We start from the raw sequence: 27,919 nt of genomic DNA, 5'->3' as shown, positions 1-27,919 counted from the left end.
ATGAACAAGATCAGTTCTTCTCCCTGCATGTCACAAAGAGGTCATCAGAATATGGAGTGCCTACTGTGTTAGCCAATCAGATGAGGACTAGAGAACAAAGACAAAGAGAGGAGTGGAAAATGGCGGTCCTAGAAATCCCAGGAGGGAGATGGAATGGAGGGGTTGGCACAGGGAGCCCAAAGGTTTTTCCTAGACCAAATAAAATAGCAGGAGGGGCTGCAGATTTATTTGAAGCCTTCATCTTCCTTATGTGACACCATGCTTCTGACTTTCAGTATTCTGAAAAAGAATCCAAGCAAATATATATGTAGGCTTTTCTATATATACATATATACTGTATATGCTTTTGTATAAGTATGTGTATAGTTTAAATCTGCTTGTTCAGGTTATATATCTGCTTATGTGTATGGTATGCCTGATAGCCACACATGAGGGACAGTGCATCTACAGAGGTTGGTATATAACAATGTGTGTATATGTATGTATCAGGCAGGGATGTGGGGAAGTTAGGGCTTTGAGCTGACATTTGACTGCGTTTCTGGGCAAGAAGAAAAACAAAGTGAGCACATCCTTGCTGGCAGCCCTCCAGCTACATCATGATGTCAGCTATAATCTTGCCACTCTCAGCCTTCTTCACAGTCCCCTCACCCTGCTGATGGGGATGATAATCCCCATTAGCCACTGTCTGATTAACCAGGCTGAGGTATCTGTCTCCCAAGGAGGGAACTGAGTGGGGGATCCCTATAGGTAGCTCAGCAGTAGAGAGGAGAGATGGATACCAGGGGAGCTAAGCCACAGGCAGCCGATGCTTCTGGCTACCAGGTGCCTTTGTCTCTTACCCCCAAAGACCATTCTTTTAATGATGAGACATTTAATTCCATAAGTTTTAGACTCAGAGACAGGATTGCTACTTCTCTTCATTCAAGATCTTCCATTTCTCCCCAACTCAAATTCTCTGCCTCATCCTGCTCTTTGTCTTCTGAATATACCTGGAGATTTCCTGCCTCCAAGTCTCAGCTTGTTCATTTCCTACCCCAGAATACAGCTCTACACCAACACCCTCATTTCCAAACACTGTGTCAGTTCCCTTCCTCCTAAAAGCCTTCTCTCACCACCCAGGTAAGAGTGAGTTCCCCTTCTTCAGAACTCTTCTGGTCCTTGTTCCTGTCATTCAACCTCCACTGGCCATCTGCGTCTCACAGTTAGGGTTGGTTCCCTCCATGTGAATGCATCACATTTCCTCAAACTAGATTATAAACTCAGCTCTCTCATCAAATGCTCTGGTGTGCCCAATCAGAGGCCCTGCTCTCACTGTTTTCTTAGTCCTATTAAGTGTCCATAGGGTATGTTTCAACCAGATAACCCCCAGTGTCTGTTAAATTGCCCTTAAAACACTGGTGTAACAAAATGATAAAACAAAACACACCTTCTGACCATACATGGCCCATGAACAATTTGTAACCCCTGACCTAAGCCAAAAACTAATCAACTGAGGGTTTGTTTTTCTTATTTAGGATACTTCAGGAAGACCAGAGTCTTCATTTATTAAGTTCTTTACTCAAAGTATAAAATCTCAACAAACATCTTTGGAAAATCATTTGTAGGGTTTTGGTTTTGGTTTTGTTTTTTTTCAGTCTACAAAATCACCTCTTGGAACAGGTGAATATTAATTTGGGAGCCAAGATCCTGGGTTCTATCCTTAGTTATCCATTATGCTTAACTATCTCAGGGTTGATAGGCTAGTTTTGGAATGATTTGAACCCTCTGCACTGTTCTCCTTTGAGCTTCCTGATTTTCTTTTCCTCAAGCATCTCTCTTAGGGGTTAGCCTGGATAACAACGTCATCTTACTGCTGAAACTCTTACTCCAGACACAGAAAGCAGTCAGGATTCATTAAGGATGAAGTTTCTGATATCAGAATGTAAGCTTTCCTTTCAATGAGTCAATGCTACCTCCTTAAGAATCTGAACTGGAAACCCTTGGGGGTTGTGGTTACACAAGAAGATTCTAAGTCTGCCGGGGGGCATAGCTTTTCATTTAGACAGTGATACTGAAGACTATTGGGCAGACAGGCAAGAATCCTCCCTCATGGGAATTCTGGTTTATTTTAGGCTGTCAAGGTCCAGAGTGGAAGTGACCAGGGTTTTCTGAGCAGCCCAGGTTAGGAAACCCTACTCTGTAGGGAGACCTTGTCAAAGGACCTCTATGTTATATCTGTCTTGACTTCAAACTGTGCTTGAGATTACCTTTTGCTTCACACTAACACATCACCTGATGGTCAACTCTGTCTAGAGTGGTTCTACTACTGTGACCAAGACTTATCTCCTCCACTGACTCTGAATTCTGTCTGGCTCTATTCCCTATGATGAATATACAAGTACTTGCCTCTTCCATACTTTTTATGTTACCTGCAAGTCTGCATTGCACCTACCAAACACAGCCCCCTGGCAGCCTCCCTGGATCAGAACAAGGAATAGAAAGTGACAGAAGACTGAAGCTCTCCACTTTACTATTTACATAGTTCTGATCAAAAATTGAGTAGCATTTGTAGTGAGGAGAGCATAATGAATAGACTTACCAAATCACTATGCTGTACACCTGAAACTAATGTAACATTGTGTGTCAACTATACTTTTAAAAAATCAAATAAAGGAACAAACTGATAAAACTATTATTATTTATTTTAACTAAAATAAATAAGAATTTATAATAATCCTTTACCCTTCCATAGGACTATTAGAATTTACAAAGTGTTCTCATGTGCATTGTCATTTGATCCTCACATATTCCTGCAAAATGAGGGGAACTGATATTTCTATTCCTATTTGACAAATAAGGAAATATGCACATTAGAGAAGTTGATTTGCTCAAGGTTACACAATTAATAGGTGGTATAACTGGAACTCAAACTTAGGCTTTCTTGTTTTAGTTTAGGTCTAAAGACATTTTTGAAGTATCCTTGGTGTTCATTTATCCTTCCTCTTTCTGTTACCTGTAACAGGTCCAGACAGGGGTGGAAAATCACAGTGCTCTATGAGTGATCCCTTATGTTTGTACTCCATCTGGCTTTTGTCTCAGTGGATTTGACTAAGTCCATGGTAGAATATTGGCTGTTTCCAGGCATGTAGGCTCAGTGTGTCCAGGTAGAGAAGATTGTTGACTTGCTCATTTATTGCTTCAAGCCTGGGAGCCTCTCCCAACTCTTCAGCCCCAAGAGGCCTCCTACAATAGAGAACATTTACTGATATGGGGATTTACACAACTTCAGATAGTGTGTTTGGTGTCAGTGACTTGGCTGGTTAGATTGAAAGAAAGGGGCTGACTTCTAGCTGTGTGGAAACTGCATAAATGAAATTCCCATGGGCACACCCTCTTCCTACCCTTGGGCTTAGCTGTGTCTAACAGGAACAGAAGAAAGAGATGCCAGGCACAGATCTGTCCCCCTTCCACCCTGGATTCAACAAAGCCATAGCAGGGCTTGGTCCTAGCCCTATCACCACCTGACCTGGGATGTCATCATCAGAAAGTTCCCATTAAGCATCTACCAGTAGGTCAGAGGTGAAGAGTCATTTCTGCAACACCATGCCCTTGAGCAGCTACCCAGGTTTTCCTGTTTTGCAATATCATGGGGTGATTCTAATTATCCCCTGGGGGAGGGGGGTTGGTGAAGAAACAGGAAAAGTGTTGATAAATTCTCCAAAGCTAAGTATATTAAAATTCACATTGACTTAAAAATAAGTATATACCATCTGGCATTTTTAGGAAAATGGAGAAGGGTTGGATCTGGGGAGGAAGAATTGCTAAGTGGCACAAAAACAGGCTATAACTGCTCCAAACAGATGTGAGTCACCCTAAGGAGCTCAGTCTTGCATCTTTCATTCCAAAGCCCTGAGCCACACAGAGTTGGGAGCAGAGTTGGAGAGCAGCCAATCCCAGAAAACTGGGGTGGGGAAGGAAATACAGTGGGGAGGTTTCTGAGCTGGTCTCCAGGGAACAAAAGGAACAATGGAGAGAGGAGGGGCAGAGGAAACTCTTTACCACCTGGTGTCCTGTCACCAAGAAGACAAACTTGCTTGGACTTTGGTCCCTTAGCATCTTGATTAAATACACATTGCACTTAGACATCTCGGTGAGAAATAGAAGGACACAGTGATTAGGAGCACAAAATCTGTAGCCAGAATGCTAGGTTCACATTTTGGCTCTGCCACTTACTAACTTGTGACCTTGAGCAAGTCACTTAACTTCTCCACCTCCATTTCCAAACATGGAACTAAAAGGAGTAACTACTTGATACAGCAGTAAGTAGGACAAAACAAACACCTAGAAGAGTGCTTGTGCTCTAAGTTAATGAAATATAAATGTTGGTTACTGTTACTACCAGGTACAATGGAGAACTACAGTGGAAGTGAAGCCAGTGTCCTAGAGCAGCTATAGTCTACAGCACAATGCATTTAAGACAGAAATTTGTTCTAGAAACATGAAGAGTTACTAGTAGATGTAATTATGACCGTCACCAGTAGATGTAATTATGGCAGTCGGGGCTTACTGTAGGCCAAGGTCAGGCTACCCCATTGGAACAAGCTAATATAGCTTCAGAACTATGACTTATAGCCTAACCAGGACACTTCTTCTACCAGACCCTGAGGAAAAATATAAAGGAAAAAATAAGTCCTATTCTACCTTTAAGAAAGGCAAGTCATTCAAAACACACTAAGTACTTATTCTTTTGTTTTTTTAATGCTTATTTATTTTTGAAGGAAACAGAGAGACAGAAACAGAGTGTGAGCAGAGGAGGAGCAGAGACAGAGGGAAACACAGAATCTGAAGCAGGCTCCAGGCTCTGAGTTGTCAGCACAGAGCCTGACCCAGGGCTCGAACTCATGAACTGCAAGATCATGACCTGAGCCAAAGTCAGACGCTCAACCAACTAAGCTACCCAGGGGCCCCACTAAGTACCTATTCTGTATAAAATATTCTGATAGATGTTATTGAAGTTAAAATGAAGTAAAGATCTGTTCCCTGTCATTCTGGATCTTATAATCCCATTAGGAAGTCAAGGTCAACACTAATACTGATAAAAGTACAGAATCTACATCATAATTTCTCTATTTGCCCAGACTTTAATGCCCAAATTCTGTAGCAGCTCACTCTTTCCCAAGGGTCCTTCTGGATTCAATTTTTCACTAAAAGTTTTGTTTGCTTTTTAAAAAACATATATTCTAATATTACAAACCACTCTGAATTGTTTTAGAAATCAGAAGATCAAAAATATTAAAACATTATCTAGCAGAGTGAAATAGCAGTACAAGAGAAATGACCCTTGGAGGCTCACAGAATCTTTGAGTTAAGGGGAACTTAGAAGTCATGAACTCAACTTTTCTTCCAGAGTAGTACCCTCCTGGAAGATCTCTGAGACATGGACCCCAGCATTTTCTTGAGCACAGTTACAGACCATTTCTGTTGAGAGTCAGCAATGTTGGAAAATCTTAGAGAAGAAATTCATCTCATATAAACCATCATCCTTAATGATCCTACTTCTGCCATTTGAGTGACATAGAACAAGCCACATACCTCTTCCTCATTTGACAGCCCATGAGATATTTGAAGGCAGTTATTGTGTCCTTCAGAAGCCTCAAAGCTAAACATTCCTAGCTGCTGTGGCCTTTCATCCTGTGGAGCAGAGCTCAGAACCCTCATTATCCTCTGGCAGATGAATGCCAGTTGACAAGCTCCTTCTCAGAACATTGTGCCCTGTACCACACATAGTGTTACAAATATGAACTGGCCAACACCAGGTTTCCCAGGCCATATACTCCCTGCAACATCAGATCACTCTCTGACTATTAGTATAGCCCCAGAGGTTGCATCATCTGTTTCAGCAGCTATTTCTCACTTACGGCTTTTACATAGTTGACTTAATTTCACCATATTGTTTCACATGAACTTTAGTCAAAACAGGCCTGTACCATGCAATAGATTTTTCAACCAAAAGTATGATCATTATATCATTTATTGATGCTAAATCTCTACTTATTGGTTTTAGTCTATCATTCCAGGCAGACCATTTTTAATATTTATATTGTTATCTACATATTAGAAATAGATTTCAATCTATTTCTGTTAGCTATCTTTCCTGGCTTTCTATAATCTGCAAATTTAGTCTCCTTTCAGACTTCAAGATCACTAATAAAATTCAATGTGATCTTGAACTAGTCATTTCTCCTCTTTAAGCCTCAGTTTTCTCATCTGTAAAATAATAAAGGGGCAGGGAATGATTTCCTGGGTCCCAAGAAATTTCAATATGTCTTGTATAAATTCAAATGGCCAGCTGGTAAAAGGCTGAGAAGGGGGGAAAAAAGAATGGAGTGATCACTTTCACTCTGGGGTAACTTGCTGAAATAAATTGTGAGTATTAATTTAATGTGTCAACTTGACTGGCCTAAGGGTTGCCTTATAGCTGGTAAAACATATCTGGGTATGTCTGGTAGAAGGGATTAGCATTTGAATCAGTAGACTGAGCAAAGATCTACTTCATCAATGTGTATGGGTGTCACCCAATCTGTTGAAGATCTGGATAGAACAAAAAGTCAGAGGAAGGGCAAATTCTCTCTCTGTTCATGAGCTGGGACATCTATCCTCTCTTGCCCTCAGACATGAGAGTTCCTCGGACATTGGTTCTCAGGCCTTCGGACTCCAACTGAATTATACCATGCGCTTTATGTCTATCCAACTTACAGATGACAGATCATAGGACTGCTTGGCCTCCAAACTCTGTGAGCTAATTCTTATTATACACACACACACACACACACACACACACACACACACACACACATTATATTTTTTTCTGAAGAACTCTAATACATAAATTCTGTGTTCAAATGTGTGGATTTCAACTTTGAACCTCAGGCATTCCCTTACAGAAATTAAACTCTGAAAACAATATGGTGGATACCTTCATTCATAGACATTCTACTTTTGCATAACAAAAAAGAAAAGCTGTGAAAGAGAAAAGCTGCAACAAAGTTTAGGTATTCATCAATTTAGCTGCAATAAATTCAGTTCCCAAATTCTGTATGTTAACTAAAACTTCCTGATGAAATATCAGTCTTATACTCCTTTTAGTGAAATCAGTGCTAAATATTATGTTTTTATACTTGGAAATTTATGCTAACATAGCCCAATAAGATAATTTATGAAAGATCTGTTACCATAATGTACCCACTCCTATTAATTTTGCAGCATCCTTTAGCCCTATAGCCAAGAGCAAAAACCTTTCAGTATAATCTGGATTTACAAGGTAAATTTTTAAATTTTTTTTTAACATTTATTTATTTTTGAGACAGAGAGAGACAGAGCATGAGCAGAGGAGGGGCAGAGAGAGAGGGAGACACAGAATCTGAAACAGGCTCCAGGCTCTGAGCTGTCAGCACAGAGCCCGACGCGGGGCTCGAACTCACGGACCGTGAGATCATGACCTGAGCCGAAGTCGGACGTTTAACCGACCAAGCCACCCAGGCGCCCCAAATTTTTAAATAGTCAAAAATAATCCACCTTTCACCCTGCCACACCTAACTTCTTCTATGGGGGAATAACAAATGCTTAAAAGGCTTGGATGGGGCTCCTGGCTGGTTCAGTTGGTAGAGCATGCAACTTTTAGCCTCAGGGTCATGAGTTCAAGCCCTGCATTGGGCATAAAGCTTATTTTAAATGAACAAATGCATGCATGAATGAATGAATGAATGAGTAGCTTGAAGACATTCCAGTCAGTGTTGTACCCACCCTCCCCTACATGTCCTCCCTCTTTTGCCATCTTCTGCCAAGGAAGAATGGAGTCAGCATTAGCCTGGCTTTCCTCACATTTCACTAGGCAGATCAGTGACATCAAGCAGCCTTATCTCCCATCCTCTGAAAGTTCTATTACTCTAGTTGCTTTTCTTCAGAAGTTCTCATCATCCAAGCACAACCCCCTTTGACAACATTATTAAATTTATCTAATCATCCAGTTAGTGTTAAACACTGAACTAAAATGCAAGGATCTGGAGCACCTGGGTGGTTAGTCAGTCGAGTGTAAGACTCTTGATCTTGGCTCAGGTCATGATCTCATGGTTTGTGGGATTGAGCTCCACACAATCTGTGCTGACAGCATGAAGCCTGCTTGGGATTCTCTCCCTCTCTCTTGGCCCCTTTTCCGCTAGTGTGTTCTCTCTCTCTCTCTCCCTCTCTCCCAAAAATAAATAAATAAACTTAAAAAATAAAAAATGAATAAAATGCAGGGATCAGAAGGAAATCAAAGGCAGCTTTTCTATAACAGGATGGGACTGAGGCCACCATCAGAGTCAATAGTGAATAAGCTTCAAGTTCCAGCATCACTGACTTACTATAAGACCGTGGAAAGCTTACCACTTCTGTCTTAAATTTTTTCTTCTTAAAGACTAATGTTTTACTATTTCTTGCTTGTATATCATTTTTTAAAAATATGGAATGCTGGGGCGCCTGGGTGGCTCAGTCGGTTAAGCGTCCGACTTCAGCTCAGGTCACGATCTCGCGGCCCGTGAGTTCAAGCCCCGCGTCGGGCTCTGGGCTGATGGCTCAGAGCCTGGAGCCTGCTTCCGATTCTGTGTCTCCCTCTCTCTCTGCCCCTCCCCTGCTCATGCTCTGTCTCTCTCTGTCTCAAAAATAAATAAAAAACGTTAAAAAAATATATATATGGAATGCTTCACGAATTTGCATATTATCCTTGTGCAGGGGCCATGCTATTTATAGAGCATTTAAAAATAATAAATAACTATCATGTTTTTCTGAATAAAACAAACAGAAAAACTTTGAAAACAGCTAACTTCAATTTCCTAAAGCGTTTATGAGATAAACAATATAAATGCCAAATGCCAGCTGTGGGCACACCAGACACTGGGAAAGGTATGAGTGGATAGGATTATGCATGCCCTGTGGAGCAGCCAGTGATTCAGAAATCCCCACCAGAGAGGAGGATTAGAAGGTCTTAAAAATGCTTATATCTTACATTAGGATCCCCAAATCTAACAAAATATGTACAAGACCTATATGAGGAAAACTACAAAACTCTGATAGTGAAATCAAAGGAGAACTAATAAGTGGAGAGATCTTCCATGTTCATGGATAAAAAGACTCTATTTTCAAGATGACAATTATTCCCAACTTGATCTACAGACTCAATGTAATCCCGGTCAAATTCCTAGTAAGTTATTTTGTAGATATTGACACACTGATTTTTTTTTTCTGTGCTAGTCATTTCTTAATGTTTATTTACTTATTTCTTTATTTTTAAATATGAAATTTATTGTCAAATTGGTTTCCATACAACACCCAGTGCTCATCCCAAAAGGTGCCCTCCTCAATACTCATACCCACTCTCCCCTCCCTCCCACCCCCCCCTCCATCAACCCTCAGTTTGTTCTGTTTTTAAGAGTCTCTTATGCTTTGGCTCCCTCCATCTCTAACCTCTTTGAGAAATTTAACAGAAGTCCATGGGGGAGGGGAGAAAAAAAAGAGGTTAGACACACTGATTTTAAAGTTTATTTATTTGGAGAGGCAAAAGACCCAGAATATCCAACACAAGATTGAAGGAAAACAAAGTCAAAAGACTGATGCTACATGATCTCACAACTTATTATAAAGCTACAATAATCAAAACAGTATGGTATTGATGAAAGAAAAGACAAACAGATCAATAGAACTGAAAAGAAAGCACAGACATAGACCCACATAAATACAGTCAAGTGATCTGCAACAAAGGAGCAAAGACAATACAATAAATTCAGACAGTCTTTTCAAAAAACAGTGCTGGAACAACTGGACATCTGTATGCAAAAAAAAAAAAAAAAAAAAAGAATGTAGATGCAGACCTTATACCTTTCACAAAAACTCAACTGAAGGGGCACCTGGGTGACTCAGTTGGTTAGGCATCCAGCTTCGGCTCAGGTCATGATCTCATGGTTCGTGGGTTTGAGCCCCGCATCGGGCTCTGTGCTGACAGCTCAGAGCCTGGAGCCTGCTTCTGATTCTGTGTCTCCCTCTCTCTGTTCCTCCCCTGCTCTCACTCTGTCTCTCTCTCTCTCAAAAATAAAGATTAAAAACAAAAAATTTAAAAAAATCAACTGAAAATAGGCAACAGAGCTAAATGTTAACATGCAAAACTATAAAACTCCTAGAAGATAATGTAGGAGAAAACCTAGATTATCTTGAGTATGGTGATGAGTTTTTAGATACAACACCAAAGGTACAGTCCATAAAAGAAATAATTGATACCTTGGAGCTTGTTAAAATTAAAAACTTCTAGTTGCAAAAGTAAGTACAAAGAGAATGAGAAGCCACAGACTGGGATAAAATATTTGCAAAAGGCACATCTGATAAAGAATTATTATCCAAAATATACAAAGAACCCTTAACATATAATAGTGAGAAAGAAAACAATCCAGTTAAAAAATGGGCCATAGACCTTAACAGACCTCTCCCAAAGAAGGTATACAGATGGCAAATAAGTGTATGAAAAGATGTTTCACATCATCATTGCAGGGAAATGCAAATTAAAACAACAATCAGATACCACTGCACACCCATTAGAATGGCCAAAATTAGAACATTGACAACATCAAATGCTGACAAGGATGTGGAGCAATTGGAATTCTCATTCATTGTTAACAAGAATGCAAAATGGTACAGCCACTTTAGAAGAGAGCTTGACATTCTCTTACAAAACTAAACATACTCAGCATATGATCCAGCAGTCATGTTCTGTGGTATTTACCCTACATAAAAACCTGTACATTATTGGGGCGCCTGGGTGGCTCAGTCGGTTAAGCGTCCGACTTCAGCTCAGGTCACGATCTCACGGTCAATGAGTTCGAGCCCCGAGTCGGACTCTGGGCTGATGGCTCAGAGCCTGGAGCCTGCTTCCAATTCTGTGTCTCCCTCTCTCTCTGCCCCTCCCCCATTCATGCTCTGTCTCTCTCTGTCTCAAAAATAAATAAATGTTAAAAAAAAATTTTTTTTAATAAATAAATAAATAAATAAATAACCTGTACATTGTTGTTTATAGCAGCTTTATTTACAGTTGGCCAAACTTGGAAGCTACCAAGATTTCCTTCAGTAGGTGAATGGATAAATGAAATGTGGTACGTTCACACAATGGAATATTACTCAGTGCTAAAAAGAAATGAGCTATCAAGTCATGAAAAGACATGAAGAAATCTTAAATACATATTATTAAGTGAAGGAAGCCCATCTGAAAAAGTTATGTAGTGTATGATTTTAACTATACAACATTCTGGAAGAGGCAAAATTACAGAGTCAGTAATAACAGTAAAAAGATCTGTGGTTGCTAGGGGTTGGAGGATAAATAAGCAGAGCACAGAGAATTTTTAAAGCAATGAAAATATATGATACCATAATGATTAATGCATATCATTATATATTTGTCAAAATCCATAAAGGTACAATACCAAAAATGAACTGTAAGATAAATTATGTGGGTAATAATGATGTGTCAATGTAGTTACAACAAATGTACCCCTCTGGTGGGGGATTTTGATAATGGGTAGGCTATGCATATCTAAAGACAGAGTATATGAGAAATCTATGTACCTTTCCCTCAGTTTTACTGTGAACCTAAAACTCCTCTTAAAAAGTAGTCTCAGGGCTCCTAGGTGGCTCAGTCCCTTAAATGTCCAACTTTAGCTCAGGTCATGATCTCATGGTTTGTGAGTTCTAGCCCCACATCAGGCTATGTGCTGACAGCGAGGAGCCTGCTTGGGATTCTCTGTCTCCCACTCTCTCTGCCCCTTCCACCCCCCTCAAAATAAATAAACTTAAAAAAATTATAAAAAATAAAAAATAAAGTCTTAAGGCTCCTGGCTGGCTCCATCAGTGGGAGCATGCAACTCTTGGACTGGGGTTGTGAGTTTGAGCCCCATGTTAGGTGTAGAGGTAAAATATATATATATATATATATATATATATATATATATATATATATATATATTTTTTTTTTTTTTTTAAGTAAAGTCTTAATTAAAAGAAAAAAGTTAATACCTTTAATCCAATATTTCACTTCTAGGACTCAATTGTAAATGAAATATTCACAAACATGGGCAAGATTTATATAGAAAAAATTTTATTAAAGTTCTATGCAGTTAATAAAAATGGGAAATAAATCAAATATTCAGTAAGAAATTGTGATACAGGAGCACCTGGGTGGCTCAGTTGGTTAAGTATCCAACTTTGGCTCAGGTCATGATCTCGCAGTTGGTAGGTTCAAGCCACACTTCAGGCTCTACACTGATGGTGCAGAATCTGCTTGGGATTCTCTCTCTCTCTCTCTCTCTCTCTCTCTCTCTCTCTCTCTCTCTCTCTCAAAATAAATAAATAATATTTAAAAAATAAATTATGGTATGTTCATTTGATGAAATATTGTGTAGCATTTAAAATAATGTTTTTTTAGTGTTTATTATTTTTGATAGAGAAAGCATGTGCAAGTAGGGTAGAGGCAGAGAGAGAGGGGGACAGAGGATCCAAAGCAGGCTCCACACTGAGAGCAGCCAGTCCAATGTGGGGCTCAAACTCATGAACCATGAAATCATGACCTGAGCGGAAGTCCAACACTCAAGTGATTAAGCTACCCAGGCGCCCCTAAAGTAATGTTTTTAAATAACCCTAATGGAGGGTAAAATTTTCACAATGTTATTTTAAATGAAAATCAGGATGCAATTACAATTGTACAATTGTAGACAATTGTGTGTGTGTGTATGTGTGTGTGCGTGTATTCTTTGTCTTAGTTCATTCAGAATGCTATAACAAACTACCATAGACTGTGTGGCTTATTAACAACAGAAATTTATTTCTCACAGTTTCAGAGGTGGGGAAGTGCAAGATCACCATGGATCACTAGATTCCATGTCTGGTGAAGATTCACACACAGCAGTCTTCTCCGTGTATCTTTACATGGCAGAAGGGCCAGGGAGTTCTCTGAAGTTTCTTTTATAAGAGTGCTACTTCCATTCATGAGGACTTCATGACCTAATCACTTCCCAGAGGCTTTACCTACAAATACCATCAATTGGAGATTAGGTTTCACCATATGAATTTGGGGGTGACACAAACATTTATGTATGACAGTCTTAGTTTAATGATAAAAAGAAAAAAGACTGGAAGAAAACAGGAATATTAATCAGAGTTTTTTTAAATTTTTTTAAATGTTTCTATTTATTTTCCAGAGAGAGCACAAGCAGTTGAGGAGCAGAGAGAGGGAGACATAGAATCTGAAGCAGGCTTCAATTCTGAGCTGTCAGCAGAGTCCATCACGGAGTTCGAACTCGTGAACCACGAGATCATGACCTGAGCGGAAGTTGGACACATAACTGACTGAGCCACCCAGGTGCCCTTAATCATAGTTTTCTTTGGATGGTAGGCGTATGGATGGCTTTTATTCCTTTATGTTTCTACATTTTTCAAGTTTTCTAAAATAAACATTTTATTTCTTTTTAAAAACAGTGGAAATAGATTAAAGCAGTACATGAGAAGTGGGAGAAATTACCAGTGATTCTGAACATCCCAGGAAGTTTTTCCTAAAATCTACTTGGGCTAAACCCAGATGGCCTCCTACCTTCCATTATCATGTCAAACAGAACCGGGCAGCCATTCCAGCTTTGCCACTTCTCTAGCTGAATACCCTTACACAAGCAAGAAACTTACTTTTTGTGCTTTTATGTTCTTAATTTATAAAACAGTGATGTAAAATCTCACAAGTTGACAGGAGGATTAAATGAAATAACCCATGAAAAGTCCAGAAACATTGTCAGAGCTCAGTAAAAATGTATTCCCTCCCTTATTCTAGAACTAGAGCAAAACACCTGCAGATCTATGGGTGGAACGGACACAGATGCAGAGTTGTGTGATGAATGAGGGACTCACGATGACAAGCAGGGACCACCTCTACACTACAACCCCTGAATCTGTCAGTTCCACTCCTCATAATGATTATGGAAATAAGGGAAACACTAATTAATGAGGCAGACAATGATGTGATTAAGGGATACCCTTTGGACAAGCAAGAGCCCCTTCTCTAAGTCATCAGGCAAGGGTCAGACCTCTTCTGAGAGTTCTGGCTGGAGTCAATCTGCTTTTGACCACATAGCTGAGAAGGATATCATACTGAAACCAATGATCCTTGAAGACAAAATAATCTTTAAGGCTCCTTCCTGCTCTGATTATAAAGCTATAATCATAATAAGCAAATCCTGATAGGAATTTATTTAAATCTATCGTGTCCTCCATCTTTTAGTGCTTGGCAGATTTCTTTCAAGTTCCGTGGGTCATGACAATCCAGGGGGAGTCATTTGGAAGTGTGAAAGATGATTCTTTAGACTCCAGCAGCAGGAGCCCTTCTCAGAAAAAGGACCCTTAAGAGGCCTCTTGCAACTGCACACTTCCCCCAGGGAGCCATGCAGGATTCCCTAGGGCAAGGAACATCAAAATAGCACTGGAATTTCCAAGCCTTAAAATGCTAGGGTGTGTGTTGAGATAGGGATCAGGGAGGGATGGAGGGAGGGAGGGAAAGAATCCCAGAAGAGGGAGGGTTTGGTTTTGGTTTTGGTTTGAAGCTGAAGAACAGACATTCTGGATAGTACCATCCAGGAACTCCACTTCTCTTAGCTCTCTTGTGGCTCAACAGATCCCAGGAGAGTCTAGCACGTCATCACTCATCTGTTACCTCTTCTCCACTGCCTTCCCCAGCCACCGTCAAGTCGCCTGCTCCTGATCACCATAGCAACCGTGACGAGCCAGCATCCAGCTCTGCTGCACCGACTTCTCCAACCCCAGCTGAGATGCAGCGGTGAGGACAAGGAGCGAGCGGCAGACACCCAGGATCTCATTCCTTCCTCGTTGCCTCGACTGTTAATCCCTATACCCTGAGAGAGAACTGCAGCGAAGGGACAAGGGGGAGAAGAGGCTGTACCTTGGAGACTCCCGATGCTAACCTCCGGTGGTTGGTCCAGCGGGAAGGTGGAGTGTGCAGCACTTAACGATGTGCGCAGCCATAGCAGCCGCACCTGCATACTGAGGACGGACTGACGGTGGAGAGCCAGCATTTATTACGTATCGAGGAGATGCCCTTTGAAGCTCTAACCGGTGAGTACCATCAAGTCTTCCTTTGGGTGAACGAATCTCCCAAATGACAAGGTTGTATGTCTTGATTGCTGCCTTAAAAAAAAAAAAAAATCACATCTTTAAATTGCTTATGGTTGGGAAGCATTTTCCCTTCTGACATCTTTGGGTTTCTTGGAATTATTGTTTCGTCTCCCTTCAAATGCACGACTCTCTTAACCAGTGGGAGTTACACTCCAGTCTCAGTGTCTCCATTACCACACAATACCCCACTGGTGCTAATACCAAGCATCATAAATAAACGCTCCAAAACCTCTCAGAGAAGGAGCCGGGCTCAGTTTCCCAGCACTTTCATCCAATATGCTTTGTGTTTCTTTCCTACAATCAAAGAAATAACCCAGACAAACCAGTGGTATGCCAGATGTCACAGGAATAAATGCCAGGAAGTCCTTGTCGAAACCTCGTCCTTTCTGGTGAGCTCAAGGAAACGAATCCATTACCTCAGCCTGAAGAAACAATTGTTACGCGAGGAGAGAATTCTACTTTGTTCCAGCAGAGGGCGCTAGCGCTTGCCTACACAGCTAAGTACACAGCCACAGCTAAAATAGGCACATGCACATACACGCATGTACCGGGAGGCTGCGCGGGATGCAGCACACTACTTCTCTTGGGGATTTTTAACAAAAGGATGGTCAAGTTCATTCCTTCCAGGTAGCAAAGGGAAGGGTCGAATGGCTTCTAGGGGACTGCATCTTGTTTCAGAATCGAATGATTACAATTCCATAGCAAAATACTTTGTGTGTATGAAGTCCTTTCCTTGCTAGCCAACCCATCTCGTTCCCCCCCCCACCCCCCAAGAAAGCTTTCTTATTGGTCTAGCACTGTGATCAACTATTTAGAGTTTTTAATTGTTGTAAAGATTCCTTTCAGGGCGCCCGGGTGGCTCAGTTAAGCTTCTGACTCTTGGTTTCGGCTCAGGTCATGATCTCACGGTTTGTGAGCTTGAGCCCCACATCGGGCTCCATGCTGAAAGTGCAGAGCCTACTTGGGATTCTCTCTCTCTCTCTCTCTCTCTCTCTCTCTCTCTCTCTCTCTCTCTCTCTCTTTCTCACAAAAATAAATAAATAAACTTTAAAAAACATAACAAAAAAAGATTCCTTTCACAGGAAAGGCAAACTCTTGCTAAAATGAAAGATAAACAGAAGGCTGAACTGCTGGGTCCCTGCTGCAATACTATTCAGTGGTTCTCAATCCTGAATGCATGTTGAAACACCTGGGGAGCTTAAAAAAATACTGATGCCTGGGTCCCATCTCCTGAGATTCTGACTTAATTGATCTGGGATACAGCCTAAACAGTAGGATTTTTTAAAGCTCCCAGGTGAGCCTAATGAAGGAAATTTGCAATCCACCATTCCAATGGATTAGGATGACATTTTCCCAGTTGAACTTGATAGTTAAACTAAGCTTCTCAAATAAGGTGCTGCTGTAGGGCAGGGTATACAATTGTTGTGAATGCCTAGAAGCTCAAGTGAAGACAGATGGCAGGGATCCAGATGCTTCAAAGAGGCTCAGGATGAAGGTGATATTTCAGAGGAGGGAGGGAGTAAGCATCTCTCGACAATAGGTTTTCTCACTAAATGAAATGTTCTGATTTATACTTCAGTGCAAGGGGAAAAAGAGATGTGTGCCTTTGCAAGTCTATAGGGTGAAAGCCATGGCTCCCTGTAGATTTATAGATTTTGCATCTGTTAGTACTAGTCAGAGTCACATGTGTAAATCTTCCACCCACTGCAAGGAGAACGGACATAGAAAGTACAGGAGGGGTTAGGAATGCAATGGTCACTCTAAAGAAGGGAAAAGCAACAACAAAATCACCTAAGAATTATAAAGCATTATCCTTCTCAGGTCAAACTCCTGAATGGTTTGAACTCCTCCAAGCTTAAGGGAAATCCTAAAATCTTAGTTTCCCTGAAAATTCAGGCACCAGGGTAAGCTCTCTACAAGTACTATTGCAGCCCGGCAAGCAAACCTTGTTGTGGGATGTTCTTCCAATGCTCACATTCTAATATTATCTCATGAATATTCATAAGTGCTGTAAAGCAGGTGGGAGGCAGAAACTACACAGCAATACCTAAGGTGCTCAAGGAAATGAGGTAAGGCCTCAAAACTCTGGGAATGAGAAGTTAGAATTTTAAATACACTATTAAGCATCATCTACCAAACTAGAACCAGAAATTAATCCATCACAGCTGCCTTATACTCTTTAATTTTGGTTAAATAGATAAATAGTTATGGTCTCCTTGAGGAATAGGTATGAAAGTACTATATCTTCTGAAACCCTCAGCATGGCTCAGTCATTCACCTAATAAATAGACAAGAGAATTAAGATGCTGTTTAAAGATCATACAAGCTACCTAATGTGGATCACAAAACATTATGTGCCAGGGCCACTGAGTGAGTGGCTGGGAGGTATTTCCTGACCACAGAATGATCATAGCTCTCCCACACTGCTACACAGGACTATTTGTCTCTGCATTCTTAGGCCCTGACCTAGACAAGCAAGCCCTTTCTTGGTGTCTCTCTCTAAACAACCCAAGATAGTTATAACAGCCTCCATCCTTCCCTTTAGTCATTGTTTTTCCAACCTGTGCACAGCCACAACACACTATTTTGTCTCCTCATGGAGTCCACCTCACCTCCTGAGACAATGCCTTCACTTACCCAACATGGGCCTTGCACAGGCTTTCCCCAGCATTCACTTGGCAAAGCTGGGCCATAGGTGTGCTTCACCTGGACTGCTCTTAGCTCTCAGATGAAATGGAGCTGCTTTCGACTAATTCCACATGAAAGATGGCTCATGGTGGCTTCTGCTACCCCAAACCCAAAGACCCTGTACCAACAGGCCACCTCAGAGCTGACCCACCTCACAGGGCAGGCTAGGCCAACCCTGTGAAGGCTGCCAGTCCACTAGATGGCTACATTGGGAAGAGCAAAACCATGCCCCTCTCTATTGTGACCACCAAAATCTAGTCTATGAAAAGGAACAATTTGCTTCAACATGCCCCTGGAAGAAAATGTCCAACTGACCCGGTTTAATCCATGTATATCCATTCATCTGCAGGTGTCACCCAAGCATAGAGTGCAAATACCTAACAGGAATGTGATGCGTTAATAAAATCCTATTTTATACTTTTTCAGACTCATCAGTGGGTCATGAAATCAGTTTGGTGGGTCACGGCCAGCATTTGGAAAAGAAAACCCAATAGAATAGAATAGAAAATATCAGAGTGCATCCCCTGCAGTGAGTGGAAGCTTTGTTTCCCAAAACATGTGTTTCAGTTTTATCTCTGTGTATATCTGTTTGTGTGTACTTAGTCATGATGTAAAACGTATTTCTTATTGTGGGTCACATCCGAGAAAGTTTTAAAGTCTTTGCCTTACTGCAAACACTGGCCAAAACTAAAGTTGAATCAAATTAAATATTAAAAAGTCAAATTCTAGAACAGCTAGCAAAAAAAAAAAAAAATAGAATTCAATCTATTTTATATCTATGGATTATTTTGAATCAATAATCATGGATTATTTGAATGAATCCATGGGGGAGAGAACTGTTCATTCAAATTTAAATTTAAAATTTGACAAAAAATGAATAGAGTGGGGGAAATATTTGCATTTTATATTATAGATTAAAAGTTAATGTCTTTAGGGGTGCCTGAGTGGCTCAATCAGTTGAGCATCCAACTCTGAATTTTGGCTCAGTCTTGATTCCAGGGTCATGGGATCGAGCCCTACATCAGGCTCGGTGCTGAGCATGGAGCCTGCTTAAGATTCTCTCTCTCTCTCTCTCTCTCTCTCTCTCTCTCTCTCTCTCTCCTCTGCTCACACATGCAGAGAGAGAGAGAGAAAGAGAGAGAGAGAGGTGGGGTGTTGAAAAGGGAGAAGCAGAAAAAGTTAAGCATTGACTTAGGCTTTTTGAAGTCTCATTTCTAAAAAGCTCTTTATCCCAGGTGTGGTGGTACAAGAAACTGAGTGACAATTATAACTTCCGTTCTTCCTGTTGCTCTCTTACATTGAACCAAACCTTTAATAAAGTAGTTTGAATACTACCAAAAACATTCTTCAGAATTAAAAAAAAAACACACACACTATACACTATGATTCCATTTTCATGACATTCTGGAAAAGACAAAACTATAGAGAAAAAAAATAAAGATTAACAATTTCCAGGAGCTGGAGGTGTGAGGGAGAAGTTGATTACAAAGGGGAACAAGGAAAGTTCAGGGATAAAAGAACTATTTTATAACAGCATGTACTTGTTAAAAGCCAGAACTCTCCACTAAAAACAGTAAATTTTATAATATGTAAATTATACCTCCATAAACCTGACTGGGGGGAAAAAAAACCTCCATGGATAAATTCAGGGTCCATAAAAAGAAATTCACTCACATGAGGAAACAAAAGAGCAAACACACAAATATGTGTTTATTTTGACAACAATCAAAAGTGCAAATTATAACAACACTGTGATACTGTTTTCCTTTTTGCTAACAATTAACAAATTTAAAAAAGAATAACATAATGCTATTTAGAGTGCAATAGGTAAAATTTGAGAGGAATACAACATGCCAGTGTATAGGAAAAGTCCTAGAAGTACTATATTCTAGAATTTTTCCCAACAAAGTTATTTAATAAAGATTTTTGAAATTCCAAATGCATGAAAGATATCTTCTACTGTGTTAGCTTTAATGGGAAAAAAATAGAAAAAGCTGAAAAGTCTAACATTAGAGGAATAGTGGGAAAATGTGTGGTACATCAACACAATGGAATACTTTGCATTCATAACAAAAGCTTAAATCCAGAGACATGTACAAAGAAACATGGAAAAGATTTATGATTAAATGGACAACAAAACATAAAATAACAAGCATATCACGTTTGTGCCATTGAGTAATGTGTGTGCACCTGGAAGACACAATATTCACATGCAAGTTGCTGTGCTAAAATAATGTATTATAGATGATTTTTAAGTTTTAAAAATTCACTTGCTGTTGTATATTGCCATTTCAATAACAAAGAACCCTCAAAACCTTCACGATCGAAAGAAATGAATGTGAAGAAGAAAAGAAATCCCAGATATTATCATATCACAGTTTTGTTTTCTTGGCCCTAGAAACCAGAAGAATCATGAGAGTCATAATTATGTTGAATAAGTTCAAGCTGTATGGATTTTCTTTCATTCTTGTTATGAGCTAATGTCTATTTGGGTAAATTCCTTGCTTATGGCAGACAGTTTATAAATACTTGTTAACTGACTGACTAAATAGGTCTTTTAGTTGTGTTTTTCACAATCCTAGAAAAACCTGAATTTATCTCTGCAGAAGCATCAGAAATCTCAGTACAATTAACACTTTGCCCTTATCTGTATATTTTTAAAGGAATTTAATTTAAAAAAAATTTTTTTTCATTTTTTGAATGTTTATTTTTGAGAGAGACAGAGACAGAATGTGAGTGGGTTAGGGGCAGAGAGAGAGGGAGACAGAATCGGAAGCAGGCTCCAGGCTCCAAGCTGTCAGCACAGAGCCCAACGCAGGGCTTGAACTCACAAGCTGTGAGATCATGACCTGAGCTAAAGTTGGATGCTCAATCGACTGAGCCACCCACGTGCCCCTGGGGACTTTAATTTTTACAGCATAGGGAACACATCTTTGGGGCTTTTTTCCCCTATTAAGAGAATTATAAGGTCATTGAAAGTATGTCACAATTCTGAAGAGAAAGACAAGGTATAGAATGGACAGGGATCTGGGGAAATTTTCTTAGAAATGTGCCTAATGTAGATGTTTAATTTTTATTTATTTTTGAGAGAGAAACAAAGACAGAGTGTGAGTTGGGGAGGGGCAGAGAGAGGGAGACACAGAATCTGAAGCAGGCTCCAGGCTCTGAACTGTCAGCACAGAACCTGATGTGGGGCTTGAGCCCATGAACTGCAAGATCACGACCTGAGCCAAGTCAGATGCTTAACCCACTGAGTCACCCAGGCATCCCTAATGCAAGTGTTTAAATGATGGTGCTGTTTTAATTGAATTGGGAAGGGAAGTGTGGAAAGGAGGGAAGAGATGGGGGCAGAAAAAAAACAGCAACTTAAAAAACCTCTCTTTCTTTTTAAAACAAAGCTTTTTTAATGTTTATTTATTTTTGAGAGAGACAGAGACAGAGTGTGAGTGAGGAAGGGGCAGAGAGAGAGGGAGACACAAAATCTGAAGCAGGCTCCAGGCTGTCAGCACAGAGCCTGACATGGGGTTCGAACTCACGAGACGTGAGATCATGACCTGAGCCGATATCAAGAGTTGGAGGCTTAACTGACTGAACCACCCAGGCGCCACAAAACCTGCTCTTTCTCTTCCAGGCTCTGGTATTTTCAGACCAAATGGCTTAGTGTAGAATTTCTGTGTCCCCTCTTAGCCTTTGGTTTGCTGTGTAACCTGAAGACAGATATTTAGTGTCTCTGTGCCTCATTTTTATCATTCCTAAGAGGAATGAAAATTTTTTCTCTCTGCCTTCTCCAAAAGCATATTGGGTGGAAGATTTAGATTGTATGCCTATGTATATATCCCCTCTGATCCTTTTCTTAAGGGCATATGTATTTTCTGATAGGCCTTCCACAGAGAGGACCTCAGGACACAAATGGAGGATAAAGATATGAGAGGAAACCCCCATAAACAAAACTGTGTGTGTGTGTGTGTGTGTGTGTGTGTGTGTGTGTGTGTGAGAGAGAGAGAGAGAGAGAGAGAGAGAGAGAGAGAAATAGAGAGAGAGTAGGAGGGAGAGATTGTACTTGCGTCAACTCAGAAGCAGTAATCTCTGAACTAAACAAGACCTCAATTAGTTTATTGAATTAACTCTGCAGAGATAATAAATTTCATATTTAGGGAAAAGATATTAATGTGTATTAAGCACATACTCCAGGCCACTGCTTTCATGTACATATTTCCATCAACCCTCAACAACTCTGTGAAAAGAGCATTATTTTTCCCATTTTTTAACTTGGAATTACTGCAGTTCAGAGACATTGATGTAACCAGGGTTCTATGCGGAGAGTGGAGAAGTGGGGTGTTGAGTTAATTTTGCCCTCATGACAAAATCTGCATTCTTCTCATGCCTCCATGTCAGATGGACTTGGCTTAAAATTCTGATTGTGGTTGCCACTCATTAGCTGTGTGACCTTGGGCAAATTTTTTAACATCTCTGAAGTTCAATTATCTTATCTTAAAATAGGGATAATAATAACACAAAATGAGGTTCTTAAGAAGGTTAGCTTATACCTTTGGGTTTTTTGTTGTTGTTGTTGCAAACAACAAAGATAGACTTTAGGGCTAACTTTGGGGAGAGTGGAAGAAACTTATTGGAAGAATATGGATTAGCTAACATAATTGAATGAAAATTATATTACTAGGTCTTGCAAAGGATGAGGACTAGGGCAGCTAATGGGATCTAGAGAGTAGAAAGATAACCAGTTTCCTCCTTCAGGATATTCACAATGGGATATATCAGCTCAGGTTATTTTCCATTCTTGTGTCTCTCTGCTTAACACTGAATTATAGGAAGAGAAGTCAGCGTGGCCTTGGCTGGGCCATGTGCTGTCTACCTCATAGGTGGAGAACAAGGCATCTTAGTTGTCATGCCTACAGGCCTGCATGCAGTGTGGAAAGACAACTCCCACAGACAATGTAGGTGCTATTACCCAGCAAGAGGGCCTGGATGCTGAGCAGGCAAAAGCTGGTGATATCCACCACGGAATTAATGCATCAAGCATCCTAGGACCTGGAACAAAGGAACAGCTCTGTGAATGCTTGCTGTTGTTGTTTTCACATCACTTTTCATAAGACAGCCACTCCAGACTAGTAAATTGTAGTGTAACATTACATATTGAAATTATATCTCAGTGTTTTCTGTATGTGTGCCAAGTTATGATACACATAGAAGATGGTATTTGACCAGTACCCTGGGGTGAACTGACAAGGTACTCCCACAGGAGGAGGCTTGATGGGAGGCTCTGGCCATTCCTGGTCCTACCAGGCAGCCCTGAGAGCTGAGGCCATCACTATGTGGCACCCATTAGTGACACACCAGTAGCAAAGCTTAAGCTTATACAATAGAACTTTCAGATCACCTGCCATTACATAGTCTCGACTCGGCTTGTACCCCGTTTCTTCCTCCCAAATTAAACAAGGCTTCCCAGCAAGCAGGCAGGAGATGGAGTCAATAGTGGTGACCCTCAGCTATCTTCTGTCCCCACTCATTCCTAAGGCTTTCACTGTCAGAAATTCAAGATTGGCAGAAAATGAAAGTAACTTCTCTTTTAGATGAGGTTAGGGACCTCTGGCCCAAAATTTTATTTCACTGCCTCTGGTATTATTAAAGCCAATGATTTTTCCATGACATACTCTCCGGAGGCAGCTCTGAAACATGGTGCAGCTCTGGTTGATGCATACAGGCTGGGTTTCCAAGCAGGACGAAACTCTGGCAATACTAAAGACCTGTGATCATGGAGAGGTAAGAGGACTCAAAATACCATTAAATGTGAAAAGATGTGGATGCTCTTCTTGTTCCTTTTCTCTTCTTTTTGGGGGGGAGTGGGGTTGATGTTTTTAAATTGTTTTTATTTTTTCTCATTACAAAAGTACATTCCATAGTCCATTCTTTCCCAAAATGAAAGTGCACAAATAAGCAAAAAGAAGATAAACTCAAACTCCACCCATCCCTCTCTCCACCTAGATGTTCACATGTTAATATTTATCCTTTCAAATTATGTTTCTTTTTAAACTTCAATCTGCTTCCCCTGTGGGGCACTGAGGTGCTTCCAAAAAGCTCTGATAAGGTTGGGCGAGGGGAGGGAGGAATCGCTGATTCTTCTCTGCATGTAGGAACTGGAACAAGGGGAAAAGGGGCCTCACTTCTTGGAATGCCTTTTTCTATACCTCCCTGTTGAGGGACCACTCAAATAACCCTGCCATAAAACTTCCCTGATCTCTTAAATGGAAGCCTTCTTAGTATCACAAGATAGTACTTTCCACCTGGCAAAGTCCATTTTCTATCTGTGTCTCACTTTCCCTGCCCTATTGTTAGCTCCTTGCGGTCAAGACCCTATGTCTACTTGATCTTGGAATGCCATCGGTACCTACAAGTGCCTTGCCCATAACATGATGAATTAATGAAAAAGAATCGGAAGCTTAAATCAAACAGAACTTCAATGACCTCAAGCGGGAATAAGGAGGATTTGGGATCCTGTATATTCCCTCAGTAGGCACTGGACAAAGGTAGATTTGACATCTTTTCCTTCTCTGTAAAAGGCTGATCCACACGCTCTAGGAAGAGAGAGAGAGAGAGAGAAAGGAGGAAAGGAAAAGAAAGGAGGAAAGGAAGAAAGAAAGAAAGAAAGAAAGAAAGAAAGAAAGAAAGAAAGAAAGAAAGAAAGAAAGAAAGAAAGAAAGAAAGAGAAAGAAAGAAAGAGAGAGAGAAAGAAAAAAGTGGTGCATAGGTGGTGCAGTCAGTTAAGCATCTGACTCTTGGTTTCAGCTCAGGTCATAATCTCACGCTGGTTGTGGAGCCTGCTTAAGATTCTTTCTCTCTCCCTCTGCCCCTCTCCCTGCTCACATGCTCTCTCTCTCAAAAATAAAATCAAATAAGGTAAAAATAAAGAGCTGATCCATTTGCATGTGTTCTCTTAAATCTAAAAAATACCAGTTTGTATACCAGCAGTTTCAAGTTTGTTGGTTCCATTCTGAGGCTTTCTCAGGGCATCTTCTATCATTATTCCACTTCCTAAACGTGCAGTATCATATGCTCTCTCCCCTCTTTTCTCTTTTCTCAATTCCTTTTATTTTTTTCTCTTTCACAATTGAAAACAGAGCTGTGTAAAATAAGTCCTATTCAAATATAACCCAAGTGGACTGAACTTGACCTATGCCTTATGGAATATTGAAGCTGATGTTTTTATTTTTTTTATTTATTTTTTTAAATTTTTTTTTAATGTTTACTTTTATTTTTGAGACAGAGAGAGACAGAGCATGAACGGGGAGGGTCAGAGAGAGGGAGACACAGAATCTGAAACAGGCTCCAGGCTCTGAGCTGTCAGCACAGAGCCCGACGCGGGGCTCGAACTCACGGACCGCGAGATCATGACCTGAGCCGAAGTTGGCTGCTTAACCCACTGAGCCACCCAGGCGCCCCTGATGTTTTTATTTTTAAGAGCACTGTGAGCAGCAAAGGAAGGTAGAATTGGAAAGACAGCTTCTATCCCTCCTCACTGCAAAAGGAACCAATCACAAGGGTATGCATATATGTATGCACACACACACGTAAAACACAGCAAGATTTGCTGTGCTTCCTAGAGACTTTCAAGAACTTGGTCTGAGTTGGATTAGGGAAAAGCCTTCTTCAAAGTTACATTATGATTCTAGGAAACTCTATTGTGATGATAGAGTGTGGTAATTCTAGATATTATTTTGCAGCAACTCTGGTGACTAGAGATTTCTTCTATAGACTGTCTTGGTTTTTGCTTGCTCATACTTAGAATTTCTGATTACAGAACATACATACCAATGACGTGGGACAAACACTTCTTAATTTTTTGACATTGTATTGTGGAAAATTAATGCAAAAGTAGATTTGCAAACTTTTCAAGTTGCATTTAAACTTCATTTTTCCTGGGATGGTGAAACTTGCAAATCAAGAATTAGTTAGATTTAAAAAATCTATTTTTGTAACCTACTATGAAATGTTAGCCTAGGGATAAACCCCAGAACCCAGGATGTCTTCCAGCTCTGGGACATCCCAGTCCATGGTCCCCTTGGCTTTTCTCCAAAAGACTGTTGTTTCAACCCAGTCTTTGGTGTAGAAGAGGAGAGAAGCAAGGACATCAAGCTTTTCACATCCTCATGTCTTCATAGGGCCATATGACAATGCATGTAGCCCAGGAATGAAAATTGTATCAAATCATCTTCTTCCTCTCTCTTTACTCTCTTATCCTATAGATAGAGAAGATAGGCCTCTGAGCCTGTCCAAGGAATCCTAGGAGACTTTAGGCTACATGTAGCTTGGGATATCCCTGGAGCTGCCTTAAAGCTAAACACCTCTGGGGGTCATGATGAACTGAACTAGTGGCAGTAATGGGTGTGATATTTGTAGTACTTGGGCTGAGTTCCTATTGAACTACAGAATCCATCCACAGCCAGTGTTTCAGTAAGCATTTTTTTTCTTTGCCATGAGAGAAAGGTGACCTGATCTAAGTTAAAAAATAGGGCTTAATTACTGTTTCATATAACTGGCTTCCCATGAGACTTGATTCAGGGCTCACAGATGAGACCAGGTCCAGCTCTACCTCTCTCCATTTCTCAACTCCACTCCTTCTGGTTTGTTCCTCTTGCAGGCCAGGTCTACCTCATGGCCCCAGATGGCTGCTAGCAGCTCCCAGAGCTATCTGTATCCCACTTCAAGTCCAGAGAAGGGTTGTGATCAATACCAGCAAACTACACTGAGAATGGGGGAGGGGTAAATTCTTTAATGGGATATTAGGCTTGTTGATGGCTGGAGAAAAGGAGATCATGTAAAGGTCAACCACAAAACAAAGATAAAGCCAAGGGACAAGAAAGCTAAGCAAGAGCTGAGAGTAATATTGAGTGGATTAGTCAGCCACTCAATACAGAGGATGGACTGCCAGATTGGCCCATCTTGGACTTGTCCCCATCACAGAATTGGGCATTGTTGAAGAAACTCAAATTGATTGTATTTTATTGTTATTTTTAAATGTTTATTTTTGAGAGAGAGGAGTGGGGAGGGGCAGAGACAGAGGGAAACACAGAATCTGAAGTAGGCTCCAGACTCCAAGCTGTCAGCCCAGAACCCAATGCAGGGCTCAAACCCACAAACCATGAGATCATGACCTGAGCCTAAGTTGGACATTTACCCAACTAAGCCACCCAGATGCCCCTCAAACTGATTTTAATATTAGCCAGTAGTAAGTATAACTTGGGTCACTGGTATCCGTTTTAGTTGAAAAAGTTTCTATGCATGGATTTGTTACCCATTTCAAAGTTATAATGTATAGGTTTATGTGTTATTTTGAGCCATCTGTTCCACTACCTTTTTTATTGGTTCAGGTGAAATGATACTGAGTTTGTTTGAGCATTGATCATTTGGCAGATTCTACTCTGATTTTTCTATAGTTTTTCAGGGATTTGGGAGAAGAATGGTTGAATGAGGAAAAGGGAAACACTCATTTTGTGGTTTAATTCCAGGACACTTGAAAGGAAAAATCCATATTTATTACCTTGGTAGGTAAAAATACACACTATAATAATTTATACAACGAGATGTTTTTCATCTGTCAAACTGACAAGGATTACAAAAGAAGACAAATGCCCAGGATTGTTGAGGGTTCAGAGAAATAGCCCCAACATACCTTGCTGGTGAGAAAGTAACTGGTGTAAACTTCCTGAGAGACAATTTGGCGATATAAATGAAACATTTAAAAATGTGCATGTCTCAGCAAAGGAAACAATCAACAAAACTAAAATGCAACCAATGGAATGGGAAAAGATATTTGCAAATGACATATCTGACAAAGGGCTAGTATCCAAAATCTATAAAAAGCTCACCAAACTCCACACCCAAAAAACAAATAATCCAGTGAAGAAATGGTCAGAAAACATAAATAGACACTTCTCTAAAGAAGACATCCGGATGGCCAACAGGCACATGAAAAGATGCTCAACGTTGCTCC

At 40.4% G+C, this 27,919-nt stretch overlaps 1 protein-coding gene and 1 long non-coding RNA gene across 3 annotated transcripts in view; one reads left to right on the top strand and one right to left on the bottom strand.

Annotated features, from left to right (window-relative positions):
- Positions 1 to 139: 139 nt before the first annotated feature.
- Positions 140 to 15,678, bottom strand: LOC131520241 (uncharacterized). 2 transcript variants are annotated; one of them, XR_009266004.1, is made up of 4 exons: positions 15,549 to 15,678; positions 14,993 to 15,237; positions 2,993 to 3,222; positions 140 to 279 (listed from the first exon to the last, which is right to left on the bottom strand). It is a non-coding gene; the product is annotated as an uncharacterized LOC131520241 (long non-coding RNA). The 2 variants fall into 2 exon arrangements; XR_009266003.1 differs by lacking the exons at positions 140 to 279; positions 2,993 to 3,222 and having other exon boundaries at positions 13,201 to 15,237.
- Positions 15,052 to 27,919, top strand: part of MICAL3 (microtubule associated monooxygenase, calponin and LIM domain containing 3) — a 235,862-nt gene continuing 222,994 nt past the window's right edge. Inside the window, exon 1 of the mRNA XM_058744271.1 lies at positions 15,052 to 15,165. The gene's annotated coding sequence lies outside the window, so the exon portion shown is untranslated. The remainder of the gene's footprint in view (positions 15,166 to 27,919) is intronic.

This window comes from Neofelis nebulosa, chromosome 8 (genome assembly GCF_028018385.1).
Source record: "Neofelis nebulosa isolate mNeoNeb1 chromosome 8, mNeoNeb1.pri, whole genome shotgun sequence".
Lineage (NCBI taxonomy): Eukaryota > Metazoa > Chordata > Mammalia > Carnivora > Felidae > Neofelis > Neofelis nebulosa.
This window is presented reverse-complemented; position numbering and strand designations above follow the sequence as displayed.